Below are 20,113 nucleotides of genomic sequence, written 5' to 3' on the forward strand. Positions count from 1 at the left end.
TTCAGCCTCTTGATGTAATCACACATCACTGTAGGCTTTGTTCTTTTTTTTTCTGAGTCTTCTTTCTATGTTTTTTGCAGATCAGATTAATTCCATGCTCTGGTCTTCAAGTTCTCAGATTTTTCCTTCAGCTAGATTAATTCTACTTTCCATGTTTTTCATCTTGTTTTTTATTTCTGGATGAAATTTTTTATAGTCAAAATCTCTGTTACAAGATCTTTCAGTGTTGCATCTTGTCTTTCTTGAGTCTTATTCACTCTTTTCATCCATTACCCAATCCTTGTCATATTCTTGGACCAGTCCTTGGTGACTTCCATTGCTTGGACTCCCAGGTATGATTTTTTAGGAGTTTTCTCTTTGTTATACTTGAAATTATCTGTGGTCTTCCTTTGGTTTTTCCTCATTTGTGAGAGATCTCTTGTTTTTCTCTTTAGTTCTGTTATTCAGTGCCAGTGGAATAGGCTTTTCCTTCTGAAATTTCCTTATCCTTCTATTTTTCCCTAATCTGGGCTCTGGATTTGTTCTATTTTGAAATACGACTGTGGGTGGGATGCTTTGCTCTTTTGTAGTTTTGAAACTCAAATAAAGTAGGGAATGGGTAGCCAGGATTCAGGAACTACTTGCAAATTAGTGTTCACTGATTGTAGTATGTGTTTCCTGAGACCCACTCCCCACCACCCTTCTATATGATTATGCAATGGGTACATGTGTGTACTCCCTGGGTTCACAATACAGTGGCAGCAATGAAGATTACAAAGAAAATCAGAAGGAAATAAAAGGATAAAGACTTTTTTAAAATAAAAAAAACACACAGAACAGTAAAAGCAGAAATCAAAGCAAGAAAACAATTGAACAAGCACACACTCCAAAACAAACTGAAATAACAATAAAGAGAAAAAAAGAAAAAACAGCAACTAAAATCCCAAAAAAAAAAAAAAAAAACTAAACACAACCTCACACACCTAGGACAAAATGAAGTAAAACAGAAGGATCAGAAAAAAAAATTCAGACCAAAATCTCGCACAAATATTGACACACACCTTGAACTTAAAATAAACAGAAGAACAAAAGAGCAAAAAAAACCAACAACAACAGAAAAATGTAAAGTTTAACATTAAATAATTCACATACATACATAAACTGAAAACAACAAACAGAAGAAGAAACAGAAAAAGAAAAGAAAATAAGAGGGAGGATTAGATCAAGCCCTCCCATACATATTCATACCCAAAGGAAAAATGTCTCTCCTGCCCTCTCCTGCTCTCTCCTCTTTCACTCTCTCCCCCTAGTGTCCAGGGTAGGGAAGGAGGAGGGGCAGTGGAGGTGGATAGGGCTGCAGTCCTCCCTTCCCACTCTCACATGGTCAGGGAGATCTCCTCTGGTGGAGAGGTGCAGGATTGTTGCTACCCCAGGTATGTACTCATGGGGTGGGGGTGGATGTGGGGATGTCCCAGCCAGGCCTATCCTGGAATGGAGTTATCCTATTACAACTGACATCAAGGCTATTCCTGGGTTTATCCTTCTTAGTAGTGGACTAGCTGTGTGGGTCTGATGTTCAGAGGATTGCTGGGGAGGAGGGGGTTTGTTCAACCCTGGACTCACTACAGATCTCTTTGGAGTTCTTTCTCATCTTTTTCCTGCCACACCCTTTATCCCATGGCTGGATCAGGGTAGAGGTAGGTGGCTGGGATTTAGCACTTGTCAGGTCCCTCTGAAGTTTTTGCTTTCAGGGTATTCCCTCTGGGTCACGATCAACCCCTGAGCAGTTGATCTGCCAGTCACAGAGATCAGGTCTGTTACTCCATGGTGAGCAAGTTGGAGCACTTTCCTGTCCTGCATTCAAGCTGGTGGTGGGGTGCCTCTACTGTTCTCCCTGGTGGGACTTCCCCTGCTGCCAGTGCCCAGTCAGGCACTGAAGTGGGGAGGAAAAGCCTGGAGCCTGCATTCTCTCCTGCTGCAGTAGTGAGGCGGAGCCTGGGGCAGTAGTCTCTCCCTGCTGCTTCTTCATGGAAAAACTCTATTACAGGTTTTTAAACTAAGATTGTTAGATGATAACGCCTCTATCAATTACATCTCACCTTAAAGCAAGGAGACACTATTTAATATCAGATGCTGTGCTGTTTATCCCTCTCTTTTTTCCTTCCTAGTTGATGATAGCATTATACAATTGACAAAAGTGTGTATATTCTCTCACTGAGCTGCATCTACAGATCGAAACACAAAGATGATGTTTTCTCATCTTAGAGTAGAAGAGTGACACAGAACTCAGATGAAGTTGCAATATCTTTATTTTAAAAAAAAATCACTTGGATATACTTTTCAATAATGATTGAACAGTTAACTAAATGTCAGTTTGTTTTCCTTTGTGATTCATAGATAATTAGTCATTTGACCTTGGGTAAGAAAAGGAAGGCAGAATATAGGCATATTCTTTAGGCAACCACCATTTAATAGAGCTTTCTGAGTTAGTAGGAATGGTCTATATTTGTACTCTACAATATGGTAGCTAATAGCCACAGAGAATAAATTTTAAGTCAATTTAATTAATTAAATTTAACTTAACATTGCTATATGCAAATAGTGACTATTAGATTAGACAGTGTAGTGCTGGACTTTAGAAAGCTTGTTAGTTTAAGCTATCTTAATTCCAAATCCACAATTTTACAAAGGAAAATTATATTCTTATTTCATAACTCTCCATTCTCTAATTCTCATAGTTCAGATAACTAATTCTTCCATTCATGGCCTGGTCCTTAATCTATGCCCTAAGATCTTCTCTGATAATGAAGTTTCAAGAAGTTTTAATTATGCTCCAGGAATACCCCTCCTCATCTGTACTTGCCCACCATCACCCAAATTCCCCCGATGTGCTATAATTGTCATATCATCTATTTTTCTTCCTTACTAAGCCACACATTTCTTAGTAAAAAAATTAAGCATTGTTGGTGGGCACTGCTGGTCAGCATAGTGCTCAGGGAGGCTGGGGACCAGGCGGTGTAGCCCATAAGGGACCCCGGAGTGGTTGAGGCTTGGGACTGGGTTGGGCACAGCAGCCAAGGAGGGAGCCCATAACTACATGGGTGTTGGCGACTTGGTGCAGACTAAGGCACTTCAGTCAGGGATGGAACCCATAGCTCCACAGGGCAGTTGGTGAGGGCCTCCGGGGGTAGCGGCTTGAGGCAGGGCTGGGTGCTTCAGCCAGGGAAGTGGTCTGGAGCTCTGAGGGGAGGGAGCCAAGGGCCTCTGCGCTGGCAACAGCTTGAGGCAAGGCTGGTGCTTCAGCCAGGGAAGGGGCCCAAAGCTCTGAGGAGTGGGCATTGAGGGCCTCCACAGGCTGTTGTGGCCTGAGGCAGGGCTGGGCACTTTAGCCAGGGAGGGGGCCTGGAGGTCCGAGAGATGAGCACCAAGGGCCTCTACAGATACAGCAACTTGAGGAATGGCTGAGTGCTTCAGCCAGGCATGGAGCAGGCAGCTCTGAGGAGCAGGCACTGGGGTCCTCTGCGGGTGCGGTGGCCTGAGGTGGAGCTGGGTGCTTAAGCCAGGGGAGGGGCCCCAGAGCTCCAAGTGGCAGGTGCCAAGGGTCTCCATGGGCTGTGGTGGCTTGAGGTGGGGCTGGGCGCTTCGGCCAGGCAGGTGGCCCAGAGCTCCCAGGGATGGGCACCGAGGGCCTCTGTGGAGGCAGTGGCTTGAGGCAGTGCTAGCCACTTCAGCCAGGGAGGGACCCAATACTCTGAGGGCCCACTCGGAGGGCCTCTGTGGGTGGCGGTGGCTTTTGCCTGGGCAGGGTGCTTCAATCGGGGAGGGGGCTGGAGCTCGAATGTCTTGTGCCGGGGGCCTCCACCATCAGCAGCGGCCCGGGGCTGTGTGGGGTGCTTAATCAGGGATGGAGCCTGCAGCTCCAAGGCGCAGGCACCAGGGGCTTCCACAGGGGCAGCGGCTTGAGGCAGTGCTGAGCGCTTCAGTCAGGGAGGAGGGCTGAAGCTCCGAGGAGCAGGCACTGAGGGCCTCCGCAGAGGCAGTGGGTTGAGGTGGGGCTGGGCGCTTCAGCCAGGGAGGGGCCCGGAGCTCCGAAGGGCCAGCACGGGGGGCTCTGTGGGGGGTGGCAGCTTGAGGCAGGGCTGGACGCTTCAGTCAGGGAGGGGGCCCGGAGCTCCTAGGTGCCGGCGTTGAGGGTCTCTGGGCGGTAGAGGCTTTTGGCTGGTCAGGGCGCTTCAGCCAGGGATGGAGTCCGTAGCTCCGAGGAGTGGGTGCAAGGGCCTCTGCGGGCTGCTGCGGCTTAAGATGGGGCTGGGTGCTTCAGCCAGGGAGGGGACCAGTAGTGTCTGGGTGCGGGGCAGAGTAGTGTAGCCAGCGAGGGAACCCAGAGCTCCACAAGGTGGGGACCGAGGGCCTCTGCGGGTGGCGGCGGCTTGGTGCCAGGTGAGGCGGTATTGCCAGGAAGGAAGCCAGGAGCTCCATGTGGCCGGGGGCCTGGGGTCGCCTGGGTCGGAACGGTGGCGGTGGCTGAGGCTGCAGTAGCTGGGCGCTGTGTGGGACCGAGGGCCTCCAAGCCTTGGACCAGTGTGGATGGCGGGGTCGGGGGCGGGAGGGGAGAAGCAAGAGTCTTTATGGGAACTCACTCTTACGGAGAATCTCACAGTTCCACCTGTGCCGTTGCCATCCTACCGGAACTCCCTTGTGTTATTTTTATTTTTTTCTTTATCTCCGATAAAAATGTTCTTGTCCCCCTTTCTTCTGATGGCATTTGTATCCCTTCAGTGTTACCCAGGTCTTATATCTTGCTCTCTCAAGGCATACTAATTTTTATTATAATAGAGGACCTCGAACTTCTTGTAGCCTTGAGGCCACTGGTCTTTAAATGAGGAGGGTTTCTTTATTCTGGGCTTAAGTTACTTGTGAGATTGGCCAACAGGTGCTGGTAAAGTTGGGAGTTGTTTATCCTCATAGAATCATACGTGCGCACATACTGTCCTCAAAGCAAGGGGAAGCATTAGATTGGGAATCTCCCTTTGACTTTACTAGCACCAGTTCACAAATATTATTGAAGGCAGATTTATTTCTGTCAGTCTTTTCTAGTCTACCCTATAATTTTAATGTTTTATTTATATTTTTCTCAACAACTGCAGTTAGTCTTAACTGTTTCTTTCATTAAAAGTCTGTACTTAAAAGAAAACACCTAGAATTCTTTGTAATTATCATGTTGCACACAATTTGGAGGACTGCTGTGGTTAAAGCATGCATCTTTAATAAATAAAATGTTATATTGTAAACTTCTAATTTTGCTAATTTCTTTAAATAACTTTAAAATTACAATTTTCACAGTCCAAAGGGTCAAAAAGATAATTTCTTCTTAAGAAGATAAGTGAATATTAAAAGGAGAGAGAGAGTACACACCATTCTGCCAACGTCTTCATTCATTAATTCTCAAAGAATTCTAGGATAAATTTGGCCACATGTGTTTTGTTTTCTCATGAAAGGAGTCTGCATTTGGCTTGGGAAGCTGGAATTCTTTTTCTTTTTCCTTCTTGAAACCATTTTGATAATGATCAGAAGCCTCTTCTAAGTGGTTTGGAGACATTTCTAAATAAAGTTTTGTAAGGTAGTACAATGCATAATGTCTAGAAAAATGCTGCTGAAATGTTTATGGACATCCTTAAGATATTATAAAGAGACCTGGCTTGGTGGCTCAGCCAATAATCCCAGTACTTTGGGAAGTAGGTGCAAGTGGATTGCCTGAGCCCGCAGGTTCGAGACCCACCTGGGCAACTTGGAGAGGCTGCATCTCTACAATAATTCAAATATTAACCGGGTGTGGTAGCACATGCCTGTAGTTCCGGCTACTTGTAGTTCTGGCTACTTGTAGTTCTGGCTCCTTGTAGTTCTGGCTACTTGGAAGGTTGAGGCAGACGGATTGCTGGAGCACAGCAGGTCAAGTCTGCTGTGGCCATGAGCATGCCACTGCACTTTAGTCTAGACGACAGAGTGAGACTCCAACACACACACACACACACACACACACACACACACACACACAAAGATATAATAAAGAAATAATGTCACTACGTGTGAGCCTAATAAACATCCCTTAGAGTCAAAGTAACAAAATAGTTCAGGCCATAGGCTTCCTGGATTCGAATTCTAGATGTTCTACATACATAAGCCCTTAGGCAAGATATTTAACCTCACTGGATATAGTTTCTTCATTTAAAATGGGAGTTATCAAAATAACAACATTCCTCTTTGAGTTGTTATGAGGATCTGCTGAGTAAATACATGTAAAAAAGTGTTAAGAACAGTGACAGACACATTATAAGTTCTATGTAAGTGATATTATTAAAGGGTTACTCAAGCATAATTTAGCACATTTGCGTGAAGTTCTGTATATGTGGTATACACAAACTAAAGGAAGAGCTACAAAAAAGTCTGCAGAAATGTTGCATTGAGTTGATTTACTCATTGCACCTAATCAATAACACCTAATATCTTCTTCTGTGATTAAGTTATTGTTATTGGGAAACTCTCTGACATTTTCTGAGACCCATTTACCAAGCAAGGACATAACAGATTGGGCAAAAATGTTACATGCACAAAACATTTCTGTCATCTTCCTCAACTTACCCCCTGACCCAGTGCAGACATTATTAAAGAGTCAAGTATTCCTACAGAGCCAGAACATAGCACAGAACAGTTTCCAATGATCTGACCCAGACAGCCAGGTTGTGGAAGCTGGTCAACATATTTTTGATGCTCTTTCCTGCTTCAAAATAATCTAAGATTATAACTAAGACTTGAAAATGCAGTTTCAGTTGATCCTATTTGGAATTTAAAGCAAAGGATTTACTATGATTATCAGGTAGACTTGTCCAGTGCTCGTCAGACACAAACCCATCAAGCTTGCCATCAAGGTACTTTTGGTATTGAAAGTTTGCTCTGTCATTTGTGCATTTTTCCTACAGACTGATCCATGAACAATGAGTATTTAGCTTATTGAATAACTTTATTGATGGTGGCTGTCTACCCTCTGAGGTAGCACAAAATATCTCTGAATAATCTATCTATGAAGCACTTTTGTTTTAGAACCAATTAACTATTTTTTCCTCCATGACTTCCTCTTTCTTTATTGGACACTGTAGATGTCATGCAGTTCTTAAAGTTACATTGTTAAATAATTATTTAAAAACCGACCAAGACTAAGTCCTGGTCCAGAGCTTCAAATAAGAAACAAAAAGGATTGGTGGTGATAGGCTGAATGGAATTCCTCCAAAATCACCAAAACCCAGAAAACAAGGATTCTAAGCTCCTTTATAGGCCAAACCCTGAGCTTGGGCCCTTGGACTAACTTTCAGGTGCTTCTGGCTTCATCCCACTCAGGGTAAGGTATCCAACAAGGGGCTGGAGGGAATAGCCAGTCATGTCCAGACACAGATGATGGTAACTGGAAGGAAGATAGGAAATGGACATATACTGTCGAGCTGTAAATAAGATAACAGAATGCAGCTAAGGTAGGTTGAGGGTCAGGGGAGAGAAGAGGGGAATAGTATTGTGGTAATGCAGGAGTGTTGCCCCAGGATCCTGTTGTGAGTGTCTGGTCCAGGTAGTAGCTGCTAGTCCCCATATGAAGCTCCTGATCCAAGTTTAGGCAGAAGGCTCACAAATTGTAGGTCCTCTTGGTGAGCTGGGACTCTTCATCTACCAATTTAGACTTGAGGTGCTCCACGAAGTCTAGCAGACAGGCCACTTGGTGATTGTCTGCTTATCACAGGCCCAAATTTCCTGTGCAACCTGATGAATGAGTCTGAAGTCATGGCTAACTAGCATCACACCACCCTCAAACTCATTGATGGTATCAACCAGTGCATCAACAGTCTCAATATCCAGGTGATTGACAGGCTCACCCAGGAAGATCATGTGGAGGCTCTGTCAGGTCAGCCAGGCCAGACATACCTGGCACTTTTGTCCATCCAATAGGCTCTGGATTGAGCTCACCTGTTGTTTTCCAGTGAGACCATATTGCCCAATGATATTTCTCATTTCTCTAGTTAGCAGCTTCTGAGGAGTTGACTTCCCTACTCCATTGTTCCCTAGCAGAGCCACTCATGTGTTGAGGTCAATACCAAAGTCTAGATTATTGCAGATGCAAGGCCTATGTTCTGTACACTGGAAGCTCACATTTTGCATTATAATGACGGGTAGAAGGATCTTGCCACATGGTGGAAAACAAAATGACAGTGTCTTGTCACTCAGTACCCTCTATGTCAATCCTGATGCCATCATTTTCTGTAGCATATTCTTCTTGTTCTGGGCCTGTGGGTTAGCCTGGCACCACTATGATGAATCCTAGCAATGTAGTTCTTCAAGTGCACAATCCGATCTTTCTCCTAGTGAAATCTCTTCATCTGGTTCTCCTCCAGCTCCAGGCTTGTCTTCAGCTGATGAAAATTACCTCTACAATACTTCAATTTCTTGTTGCGCCTGTGAATGATGTTGGTACAGCCACCATTCAGAAAATCCAGGGAACAGGAGATGAGAACCAAATGCGTTTAAAAGTCTTTAATTCTTCTTGTAACCACATGCAAGCATGTAGGTCTAGGTGGTTGGTGGGTTTGTACAGGACAGCATGAAGGGCCAAATAAAGAGTGCTCTGGGCACTTTTCAACCTCCAGCCCCCACTGAAATCTTTGAGGTTCTTGCACTGCATGGCAGGTGTGAAACCCAGTCCATGCAAGAACCATGAGGCCCTCATCTCCATTTTGTCAGCATCCAGCTCTTCCAGGCACTCAGAACTTCATGAGCTTTTCATATTCCACATCCTCATGAGCCAGGTGCTCAGCTACACTCTCCAGCATGGCCCACACACTTGCGTTGACTTCCATTACATATTGCAAGGGTGTCTTTTCACTAGGGAGCATCTTGTGAGTTTAATGGTAGATGATGATATGCTCAGGGATGGGCACTTCGTACTTCACGTTTCCTGATAGCTGAAAGTAGCATGGATTTTCCAATTCCACTTAAGCCAACGAAACCATAAAGATGGCCTGAGTGTAATTCTGTTTGTTTGTTTTTTTAAATCCAATTCTCACTCTTTCTTTCATCCAGCCACTGTAGCCTCGACCTGCTGGACTCAGGTGATTCTTCCACCTCAGCCTTCCAAACAGCTGGAAGTACAGGTCACCACACCCAGTTATTTTTTCTATTTATTGTAGAGACAAGGTCTCACAAAGTTGCCCAGGATGATCTTGAACCCCTGGTTCAGGTAAGCCTCTCACCTGGACCTCACAAAGTGCTCAGATTATAGGTGTGAGCCACTTCACTGAGTTTAGTATCACTGAGAAGCTTTTAACCATGAAAGATGAGAGAGATGTTGATAATGTGGACATCAGTACTGTTGAGGTGAGAGGCCAGGACACCAGTGATAGCTCGAGCAGCAGCTTTCTTCATCTCAAAGTCTTCTAGCCCCTTATTCAGCAAATCCACTTCTGTAGACTCTCTGCCATTTGACCTCCTCATTTTTTTTCTTTGCCACCTGTGGTTCTGTGACAGCATCTCTGTTTTCTTTATGTCCCTTCCTGGGCCACTGTCAAACTTTGGCAACTTCCTTCTTTTGGGCTGCCTTCCTTTTGGTCAGCTCAGAGGGCATGGTGATGAACCACAGGGTTAGGTTACTGCTCTTTCAGAAAGCTGAGTCTCGCCATTCAACTTTTCTGATTAACTTCTATTATGCCTTAATCTGGCTTTCACATTATCAGCTATAATTAAATACCCTATAGTTACACATTGTTGTAGTCAGCTGTTTTATTCCCTTTGATATTTTATTGCCAAATTAACTGCCAACAAGCCTTTAAATATTATTAGAATGGTACAAGTGTTTTTAAAAAATTCTTTATCTTTCTAGTAGCCGAGTTTTGAGTGTCATCCTATTTTTTTTATTCCATTTTCTTTAATTTCTTTGGATAGTTCATTCAACAAATTTCATTTGTTTCTTCTGCATCCACAACTGTGCAATGTACTAAGAATACAGTGGTTAACTATGGCAAGCCGTTCCTGTCTTCGTGGTGTTTACAGTCTGGTGAGGAAGGCAGACATTAAATGAGTACCAACCATGTTGTGTGGTGAGCATCATGAAATGGGAAGTAGGCATAATTGGGACATGGTCACAAAGTCTCTCTGAGGAAAGTCCATCTTAAATTCTTTCTGTAGTGAATTTGGATGTGACCGCTGACTTGTTTTGTAGTTTAACTATAAGCTAGCTGATGTTTACGGATGAATGAGAAATCAGAGACTTTCTTTCAAACATTCTTTCAACAAAGAGTATCCTCTTGGTGTATCTCACACATTAGATGTTAATTGCCTGTGACAACATCAACTTACAACTTACGCTTCTGAGACCCTATCTGAGCTTGTAAACTGAAGCGGGACCTTCTGCAGGGTATAGAGTTGAAGTTTTACTTGCAGCCATAAATGTGATTCTTGTTCCAGGTTTCTTTTCTTTTTTTTTTTATATAATCAATATTTTTTATTATGATACTGTGGGGTACAGTTAAGGGTTAGGTATACAAGTATGTTTCGTTCAGGCTCCCTTGTTGATAAGAGGCGTTTCCCCAACCCCAGACAGATATTTACTACCGTTAATTCCCTCTCCCTCCCCCCCTCATAGTTTCCCACTACTGTCAGTCATTTTCTTATAGTATTATATTGTGTGTTCAAGGTTCACTATATGAGTGAGAACATGTGATACTCAGATCTTTGTTTCTGTGAGAGGTCACTCAGTATTATAGACTCTAGTTCCATCTAGGTTGCTGCGAAATTCATGATTTTGTTCTTTTTTTATGGCTACATAGTATTCCATCATGTATATGTACCACATTTTTTAATCCAGTCCTCTTTTGACGGGTAGCATGGTTGCTTCCAGGTTCTTGCTATTGTGAACAATACTGCGATAAACATATGTGTGCAGGTATCTTTTTGATAGAGTGATTTGAGTTCTTCAGGATATATTCCCAGTAGGGGGATTGCGGGGTCATATGGGAGGTTGATATTTAGAGCTTTTAGGAATCGCCACATTTCTTTCCACAGAGGTTGCACTAGTTTACACTCCCACCAACAGTGTAGAAGTGTTCCTTTTTCGCCACACCCTCTCCAGCAGCTGTTATTTTTTGAGTTGTTGATAATTGCTATTCTGACTGGAATTAGGTGGTATCTCAGTGTGGTTTTGATTTGCATCTCCCTGATGATTAATGAGGTTGAACATTTCTTCATGTGTCTGTTGGCTGCTCAGATGACTTCCTTTGAGAATTGTCTGTTCATATCTTTTGCCCATTTTATAATGGAGTTGTTTGTTTTTTTCTTTTCATCACGTTTGAGTTCCTTGTAGATCCAAGATGTTAAGCCTCTGTCAGACCTGGTGTTGGCAAATACTTTTTCCAGTCTGTAGGCTGTCTCCCTGCTCTCTTGATGGTTTCTTTGACTTTGCAGAAGCTTGTCAGTTTGATAAGGTTGCACTTGTCTATCTTCTCTCTTATGACCTGTGGGCTTTGGGTTTTATTCAGGAATTGGATACCAGTTCCGATTTCCATGAGGGTATGTCCTTCATTGTCTAAGGTTCTTATGGTTTGAGGTTTTACATTTAGGTCTCTGATCCATTTGGAGTTAATTTTTCTGTATGGGGATAGACAGGGGTCCTGTTTCAATCTTCTGCATGTGGTCAGCCAGTTTTCCCAGCACCATTTACTGAATAGGTTCTTCTCTCCCCAGTGGTAAGTGGTGGAGGCTTTGTCAAGATGAGTTGGTTGAGAAATTGAGGTTTTGCTTCTGGAATCTCAGTTCTATTCCATTGATCTATATGCCTGTTCCTATAACAATACCAAGCTGTTTTGATGATTGTAGCTTTATAGTAAAGTTTGAAGTCTGGTAATGTGATACCTCCTGCTTTTTTTTTTTTTTTTTTGGCTGAGGATTGTTCTGGCTATTCTTGGTCGCTTGTGTTTCCGTATGAATTCCTGTGTTGTTTTTTCTAGGTCTGAGAATTTGCTGGTAATTTGATGGGTATCGCATTGAATTTGTAGATTGCCTTAGGTAAGATGGACATCTTCACAATGTTCCTCCTTCCAATCCATGACCATGGGATGTTTTTCCATTTGTTTGTGTCATCTTTGATTTCTTTGAGCAGTGTTTTGTAGTTTTCATTGTAAATGTCTTTCACGTCTCTGGTTAGGAAGATGCCAAGGTATTTCATTTTTTTTGTGGTTATTGTGAATGGAATTGTGGTTTTTATTTGGGTTTCTGTTTGTTTATTATTGGTGTAAAGAAATGCGATTGTCTTTTGCACATTTGTTTTGTATCCTGAGACTTTACCAAAGGCCTTTTCAGTGTAAGGAGGTTTTTGACAGCTTCTCTTGTGTTCTCAAGGTACACAATCATATTGTCTGCAAAGAGAGATAACTTGACTTCCTCTTTTCCTATTTGGATACCCCTGATTGCGTTCTCTTCTCTGATTGCTCGAGCCAGGACTTCCAATACTATGTTGAACAGGAGGGGTGAGAGTGGGCAGCCTTGTCTTGTTCCAGTTTTCAGGGGAAATGGTTCCAATTTTTGTTCATTTAGTAGTATGCTGGCTGTGGGTTTCTAATAGATGACTTTTACTATTTGGAGGTATGTTCCCCATATACCTAGATGTTCGAGGGTTTTTATCAAGAAGGCATGCTGAATTTTATCAAAAGTTTTTTCTGCATCTAATGATATAATCATGTGGTTTTTGTTTTGACATCTGTTGATGTATTTAATTACATTTATGGTTTTATGAATGTTGAACCAGCCTTGCATTCCAGGAATGAAGCTTACATCATCATGATGGATGATTTTTGAGATGTATTGTTGAATCCGGTTAGCTAGGATCTTGCTGAGAATTTTAACATCTATGTTCATCAAAGACATTGGCCTGTAGTTCTCTTGCTTTGTTGGATCTTTACCTGGCTTGGGTATCAATGTGATGTTGGCTTCGTAAAATGATTTGGGGAGAGTTCCATCTTTTTCAATCACCTGGAATACCTTCAGTAGGATTGGTATCAGCTCCTCCTTAAATGTCTTGTAGAATTCTGCTGGAAAGCCATCTGGACCAGCGTAGTTTTTTTTTGTAGGTAGTTTTCATATTACTTAGTCAATTTCCTTGATTGTTATTGGTCTATGTAGGGTCTCAATTTCTTCTTGTTCCAACCTAGGTAGATTGTGTGATGTCAGAAAGTCCTCCATTTCCTTAAGGTTTTCAAGTTTGTTTCCATACAAGTGTACATAGTAGTCTCTAATGATCTTCTGTATTTCTTCAGGGTCAGATGTGACTTCATCTTTTGTGTTTCTGATTGTGCTTATTTGGTTTTTATCTCGTTTTTTCTTGGTCAGTCTAGCTAGGGGACCATCGATCTTATTTATCCTTTCTAAGAACCGGTTTTTTGTTTCATTGATTTTTTTGTATTATCTTTTTTTCTTCTGTGTCCTGGATTTGGGCTTTTATTTTGATGATCTGGATTCTTCTGCTGAAATTAGGGTTTTTTTGGTCTTGCTTTTCCAGCTTCTTTAGGTGGCTTGTTAGGTTGTGAATTTGTGTTCCTTTCATTTTCTTCCTTTTTGTTTGTAGGGGTATAAATTCCCCTCTTACTACAGCTTTCAGGGCATCCCAGAGATTTTGGTAAGATGTTTCTTCATTTTCATTTGTTTCCAGGTATCTTTTGATCCCTGTTTTGATTTCGTCATTGACCCAGGAGTTGTTTAGCATCATGCTGTTTAGTGTCCATGTCTTTGTGGGTTTTGGGGGGACCTTGGTGGTGTTAATGTTTATTTGTATTCCACTGTGGTCCAAGAAGGTGCATGGTAGAATTTCAGTCCTTTTAAATTTGCTTATGCTTGATTTATGGCCAATTATCTGGTCGATCTTAGAATACGTTCCATGCAGTGATGAGTAGAATGTGTATTCTCTGGTCTTTGGATGGAGTGTTCTGTAGGTATCAATTAAGTCCATTTGGTCCAGAGTCACATTGAGGTTCTGGATCTCCTTGCTGATTTTTTGTCCTGATGATCTGTCTAGGGTTGTGAGTGGGGTGTTAAAGTCCCCAGTTAAGATGGTGTTAGAGTCAATGTCTTTCTTTAGTTTTCCTAGAAGTTGCTTTATGAAAGTTGGTTCACCTATGTTGGGTGCATATATATTTAGGATAGATATTTCTTGTTGATGGAGTGAATCTTTCATTATTATGTAGTGGCCCTCTGTATCTTTTTTTTAATTTTTGAGAACTTAAATGGTATTTTGTCTGAAATTAGGATCACGACTCCTCTTTTCTTTTGTGTTTGATTAACCTGAAAATTTGTTTCCCATCCTCTTACTTTGAGTCTGTGTATGTCCTTTCTGTTGAGATGGGTCTCTTGAAGGCAGTATATTGTTGCCTGGTAATATTTTATCCATTTTGCCATTCTATGTCTTTTCAGTGGTGCGTTTAGTCCATTCACATTCAGGCTAATTATTGAAATGTGAGAGTTCATCCCTATCATAGAGTTCTTATAGAGTTGTTCTTCTTCCACTTGGTTTTTTTTGTCTTTCTTTTGGTTTGGGGGTTGATTCATGCATATTTCATTCTTTTTCCTGTACTCTTGTGAAGAACGTTGTTCTTTTTTCCTTTTCTTCTGTGTTTAGTATTTTCTTAAGTGTTTCATATAGACATGGTTTGGTGGCAGCATAAGTTCTTAGGGATTGGATATCTGGGAAAGCTTTTAATTCTCCCTCGCTGATGAAGTTTAGCTGGCTGGGTAGGTTATTCTTGGTTGAAATTGTTTATCTTTTAGGACTTTGAAGATACGGCTCCAAGCTCTCCTAGCCTGCAGGGTTTCTGTAGATATATCTGCTGCTGTTCTAATTGGTCTTCCGCAGTAGGTGATCTGGCCTTTTTCTCTTGCTGTCTTTAGGATTTTTTCTTTTATGCCTTCTTTGTTTAGGCAAATTATTATGTGTCTAGGAGTTAGTCTTCTCATTTGTTGTCTTGTAGGGGTTCTCTGAATCTCTTGTGTTTGAATTTTTGCATCATTGATTAGATAAGGGAAGTTTTCTTGAATGATCTCATGGAAAGTTTTTTCCAGTGTGGTCTTTGTCTCTCTTTCTGCCTCAGTAAGGTCAATTACTCTTAGGTTCAGTCTCTTGAAGTAATCGCTCATCTCTTGAAGGTTTTGTTCTGTTTTTTTGAGCTTATTTTCTATGTTTTTAAGAGTTTGGGTTAGTTCTACATTTTGGTCCTCAAGCTCTGAGATTCTTTCTTCTGCTTAGGTAATTCTGCTTTCCATGCTTATCAGTTTGTTATTTATTTCATCCACAATGTTCTTTATTACTATTATCTCAGATATCAGCTCCTTCCTAGTTTCTTCTTGTGTCTCCTCAATTCTCTTTAATCTCTCCATTAATGTCTTGATATCTAGGTTTATAGTTTGAGACCCTTCATCCTGGGGGCTCTTCATTGTTTGCATTCCAAAGTCAGTTTCTCTGTGTCTGCCCTCCTAGGGCATACTCTTTTTTTGGATTTTCTTCATTTGTGTAGATTTCTCTCTCTCTCCCCCTTTCCCTCCCCTTCTTTAATTCTGTTTTTGAGGGAAGGTGGAATTGCTTTTGTTTCACTTCTGCAATATCCTCTTCTTCCTTATGAGGGTCTTCTGGCTTTGTTCACTTTTGAGGTTGGAGTGTGGGCTGCACAGTGTACTTTTTGCAGTTTTGAGATTTAGTTGAGAGGGAAGCTGTGGTTCAGAATATATATGCTGATTCTAGCATCCACGAACAGGTGTATGAGCACACTGGAACCTATTTCCCTCTGCTTTACAATCTGTCCATGCAGTGGTATGTGGGCTTGGTCCCTAGATACAGAAGGGGGTATAAAAGAGGAAAATAATGGAGGAAGGGGAGGTCAATAGGAAGTTAGAAAGAGAGAAGAGTGAGAGGAAAAACAGACATACATACCAACTATCAGGTGAGAAAGAGACTCAAGACTGGAGAGAAGTGAAGAAAGACACGTAAGAAAGATTCCCTAAAGAATACTCATAGCTACACAGAGACAGACCAATAACATTATGAGACAATGTAAGTCAGAAGGCAAACAACAAAGGTGATTAAAAACAAACAGTCAAATTGATAAAATGATAATTCAAAATAAGAGATCAGACTAAAGTCACTTCAGCCCCGATTTCTGGCCTCTCCCCTTTGTTTTTCATTGCAGGCAGCTAGATTTAGTCGCAGTTTGGGTTTGGTTGCCTGGGAGTTGCTTTTGTCTGATTCAGCTTAGGGGTGGGGCTTTGTCTCCTGTTTAGCGATGTTACCTTAGGAATGGAGGTAGGGGTTGTTGACAGGTGGGTGGGGCAATGGAAATCTCTGCCTGGAGAATGGCGGGGGAAGATTCTCTTTTGCAGATCTGTATCTCTGCACTTGTCTGGGTCTTCAAGCTTAGGGTCACACGCTGAGTGCCTCAGCCAGGGTGGGCCCAGGACTCCAGAGCTCCAAAGCTCCAACAGGCAGGCAGTGAGCAGCAAGAGTGGCCCTGGGCCCCCCACAGGGTACTTCAGCCAAGAATGGGACCAGTGTCTCTGAGGGGCGGGCCCCAGAGCCTCCCTGAGTGACCGGCAGCTCGGTGCTGGGTGCTGGGTGAGAGATGATGTAGCCAGGGAGGGATCTGAGACCCGAGACTCTCACGCAGGTGAGAGTCATGTATGGTGGAACAGCCACAGCAGGGGGCTGCAATATTCGGCCCTGCATGGGACCGAAGGTCCCCGGGCCTCAGACCAGCGAGGTTGGTGGTGGGCTGGGGGATGGGGGAAGAAAAGTAAGAGTTTTTTTGGGAACTCACGTTCGGAGAATCTTACAAGTTCACCTATGCCGTCACCATCTTACCGGAACTCTTCATCCTATTTGTTGATTGGAATCTTCTAAAGCTCATAGTTCCTCTTATCTATACCTGCTAAGTATCTTTGTTCATCTTTTTGTCTCATTATAATATGGACTGATTTGTGGAAAAACTGCTGTGTTGTCTGTCTAGTTTCTTAAAAACAATTCAAACTAATCTCTAGGAACACTTTTGCATACTTCATCCATAAGGGTACCTGATTTCAAATGAGGTGATGTGGGGACAAAAGTGAGGCCCAAACTTTACTTATATGATGACCATTTATACGCTGAACCCTAAATTATACTCCACGGTTTTAAAACAAAAATTAATAAAACAGTAGAATACCAAAAGAAAAAGAAGGAAAGAAAACTGAAAAAAAAACTATCTGCAACAAATATGGGACCAATTTAACAAAAGGATCTACTATGGTGAGTATTGGCATTGACCCAGATGTATTAGGAAAAGATAGTCCTTTTCTCAACCACAACATTTTTCTGTATTCAATGCTCAGTTGTTTTGAAGAATTGTGTTGTCTTATCATGGGCCTCCAGAGCCATCCATACTCATTTCCTGCTTTCTATTGGGAAATACCAGTAGAAATAGGGTTATTCATTAATGGAATTCAGGTTATTGTGTACAAACAATTAATGCAAGTATTACTACTATGTCTCTATTACTACCTTTATTACTGGTACCACTGATGATTAAAGAATCCTTGGCCAATGCCAGGCTCCATATTAGAGATTTTACACTTGTGTTTTTATTTAATATCTCACATTTTTAAAAGTAAGTATCATTATTCACTTTTACCATAAAATGAACCAGAAAAAGACAAAATAAGATTCAGGTGAAAAATAAGTTTGCAATTTCACCCATAGTTACTTGGTAGGAGAATATTTGGGGTAGTTTTTTGCTGAGAAAAATACATTATTGAGAGTAAGATTTAAAAATATTAGCAGTCAGGACAGTCACAGTGACTCACAACTATATTTCCAGTGCTTTGGGAGGTCAAAGTGCATCACTTAAAGTTAGGAGTTCAAGATCGACAAAGTGAGAACTTATCTATACAATTTTTAAAAATAAAACAAAATATTAGCAATTAGCTCAAGGATGTAATTAATTTTGTCTGACTTCAACATTTTGTCTGAATGCAACAAAGCTTATAGTCATTATAGTTATGTCCTTTCAAAATGCTAGGTTACTCAAACGTGCAAAATATAAACGATAAAGATAAATGGACTCAAGGACTCAATGATGGGGTTATTGGTCATGATGCTTAACTAAGACAATGAGCCCAATTGAATTTAAACTACTGAAATTTCAAGATCATATGTGACAAACGTGCCTGTGTCCTTCCAAAGAAGTTGAGCGGTTTCATTTACTCTCTTCTTTTTGATGATGATCTTGTCCTCATCTTCTCATCTTATTGAAAGAGATAATTATTCCCTTCTGTGTTGCCATGTAAAGATCTGTGCACATGTTGTTTAGAAATCTTCAAAGTTTGTGGATAATCATAGTCTTATACATTCATATATGCCCTCTGTATAATTATACTGACTTTGTGAGAATTCAGACCTATTCCAGGAACAGAAAAATTCATATGTGCAAAGATATATTTCCCATGAATTCATATTACAATTTTAATGTGTCTTTTAAAATTGTTACTGCTTAAAAGATTTTCAATGTGGTTGAATCTAGGACATTTCAAATGACATAAGTAAAGAAACATGCATTTTTTTTACTACATGTGTTTGTGTATTTATGTTTAATGATTCAGCATGTGTGGTATTGGCAATGCTTTCTAAAATAATGTTTTATATTTTAAAATAAAATGCAAGCAGAGACATCCAATATGTTAATTGTTTTGACAATAAACACTAATTCTGCCACTATAATAGGAAATTCAGTTTTCCAATGATAGAGACCTACAGACCATTAAGATATGAAAGACAATTCCCAAGAAACTACTTCAAGCTTACTTAGGTTCACTGGATTCTCTGGACTAAAGGAACATTTCCAGAAATTCTCAGTAAAATGACCCTAATACTAAGGAAGGAATCAACATCACTAACTTAATGTTGATGATGATGACAGGATAGGATTGCTGTTATTGATGAAATCAATACTACCACATCTGACCAGTAAAGGAAACCGCTCCGTATTACAGCCAAGTTCTCACATGAGTTTCTTATTCAGAAAAGAGCCAATATGTTTAATTTTTACTCTGGCTTCTCATGAACTTTACTGATAATACAAAGTCAAGTTCAATGGAGATATCATTATGTGATCCAGTCCTGTTTTGTCACCGTTAACTGGCATTTATCAAGGACTTATATGATAAGACTGAGTTAGATATTCTACATGACTGACAAGTTAAATAGAAGAGGACTTATGATCCTCGACAACCAGAGGAACAAATGTGGAAAGACTGGGATTTGTAATCACTAAAATTCTAATTCAAAAGTCAATTTTGCCTCCCTTCATTGGTCTAGGTAGCCTTTCTGGACCTCAGTTTATTAATTTGTGAAATAAGAAAATTTAAACCTATCTCACAGTATGATTGTGAAAATTAAGTGAAACCATTACTGTAGTGTGTCTCATTCTATACCTAGTCTATCTTGGGTTCTCTCTAAATAGTCACCTCTCCACCTCCTTCCCTTTAAAGACTATTTTCTATACATTTAAGGAAGAGGATACAGAAAAGTGAAAAATAAAACAAAATGCTGAAAATCTTAATCTTCACTATTGAATCTATAAAATAGCATATATAAATAAATAAAATTAAAACATGAAGATTGTTTCAATGTATCAGAACACAGTGACCTTTGAAAAGACTTAAATTTTTCCTAAAAGTATGTACATTTTAACTTATATTTAAAAACCCAATGAATCAAAAAATTGTCTTAAAGTACAATGCTATTTATTAGAATTGAATAAATGTATATATATGTATGTGTGTGTGTGTGTGTTTGTGTGTGTGTGTGTGTATGTGTGTGTGAGTGTGAGAGCTTAAATTCCAGGAATCTGTAATGCCATAAGCTGGTCTGAGTTTCAAGACAGCAGTAACTTTTGAGCCAACTGTCAGGTCATATTTATATAGACCTACTATTTAATATTATATTCGATCAAAGAGATTTCATGATGATGACTCTAGTACCAACCTTTAATTTACTTTTTTTTAAAATTAATTTTAAGGACTCTATTTTTTTGGTGTG

General features: G+C 40.9%; 1 pseudogene; it reads right to left on the minus strand.

The window, feature by feature from the left end:
- Positions 1-7,648: 7,648 nt before the first annotated feature.
- Positions 7,649-9,637, minus strand: LOC103255927 (annotated as a pseudogene).
- Positions 9,638-20,113: the final 10,476 nt, after the last annotated feature.

Source organism: Carlito syrichta, unplaced genomic scaffold (assembly GCF_000164805.1).
Source record: "Carlito syrichta isolate Samal-C Ts95f unplaced genomic scaffold, Tarsius_syrichta-2.0.1 Scaffold288734, whole genome shotgun sequence".
NCBI lineage: Eukaryota > Metazoa > Chordata > Mammalia > Primates > Tarsiidae > Carlito > Carlito syrichta.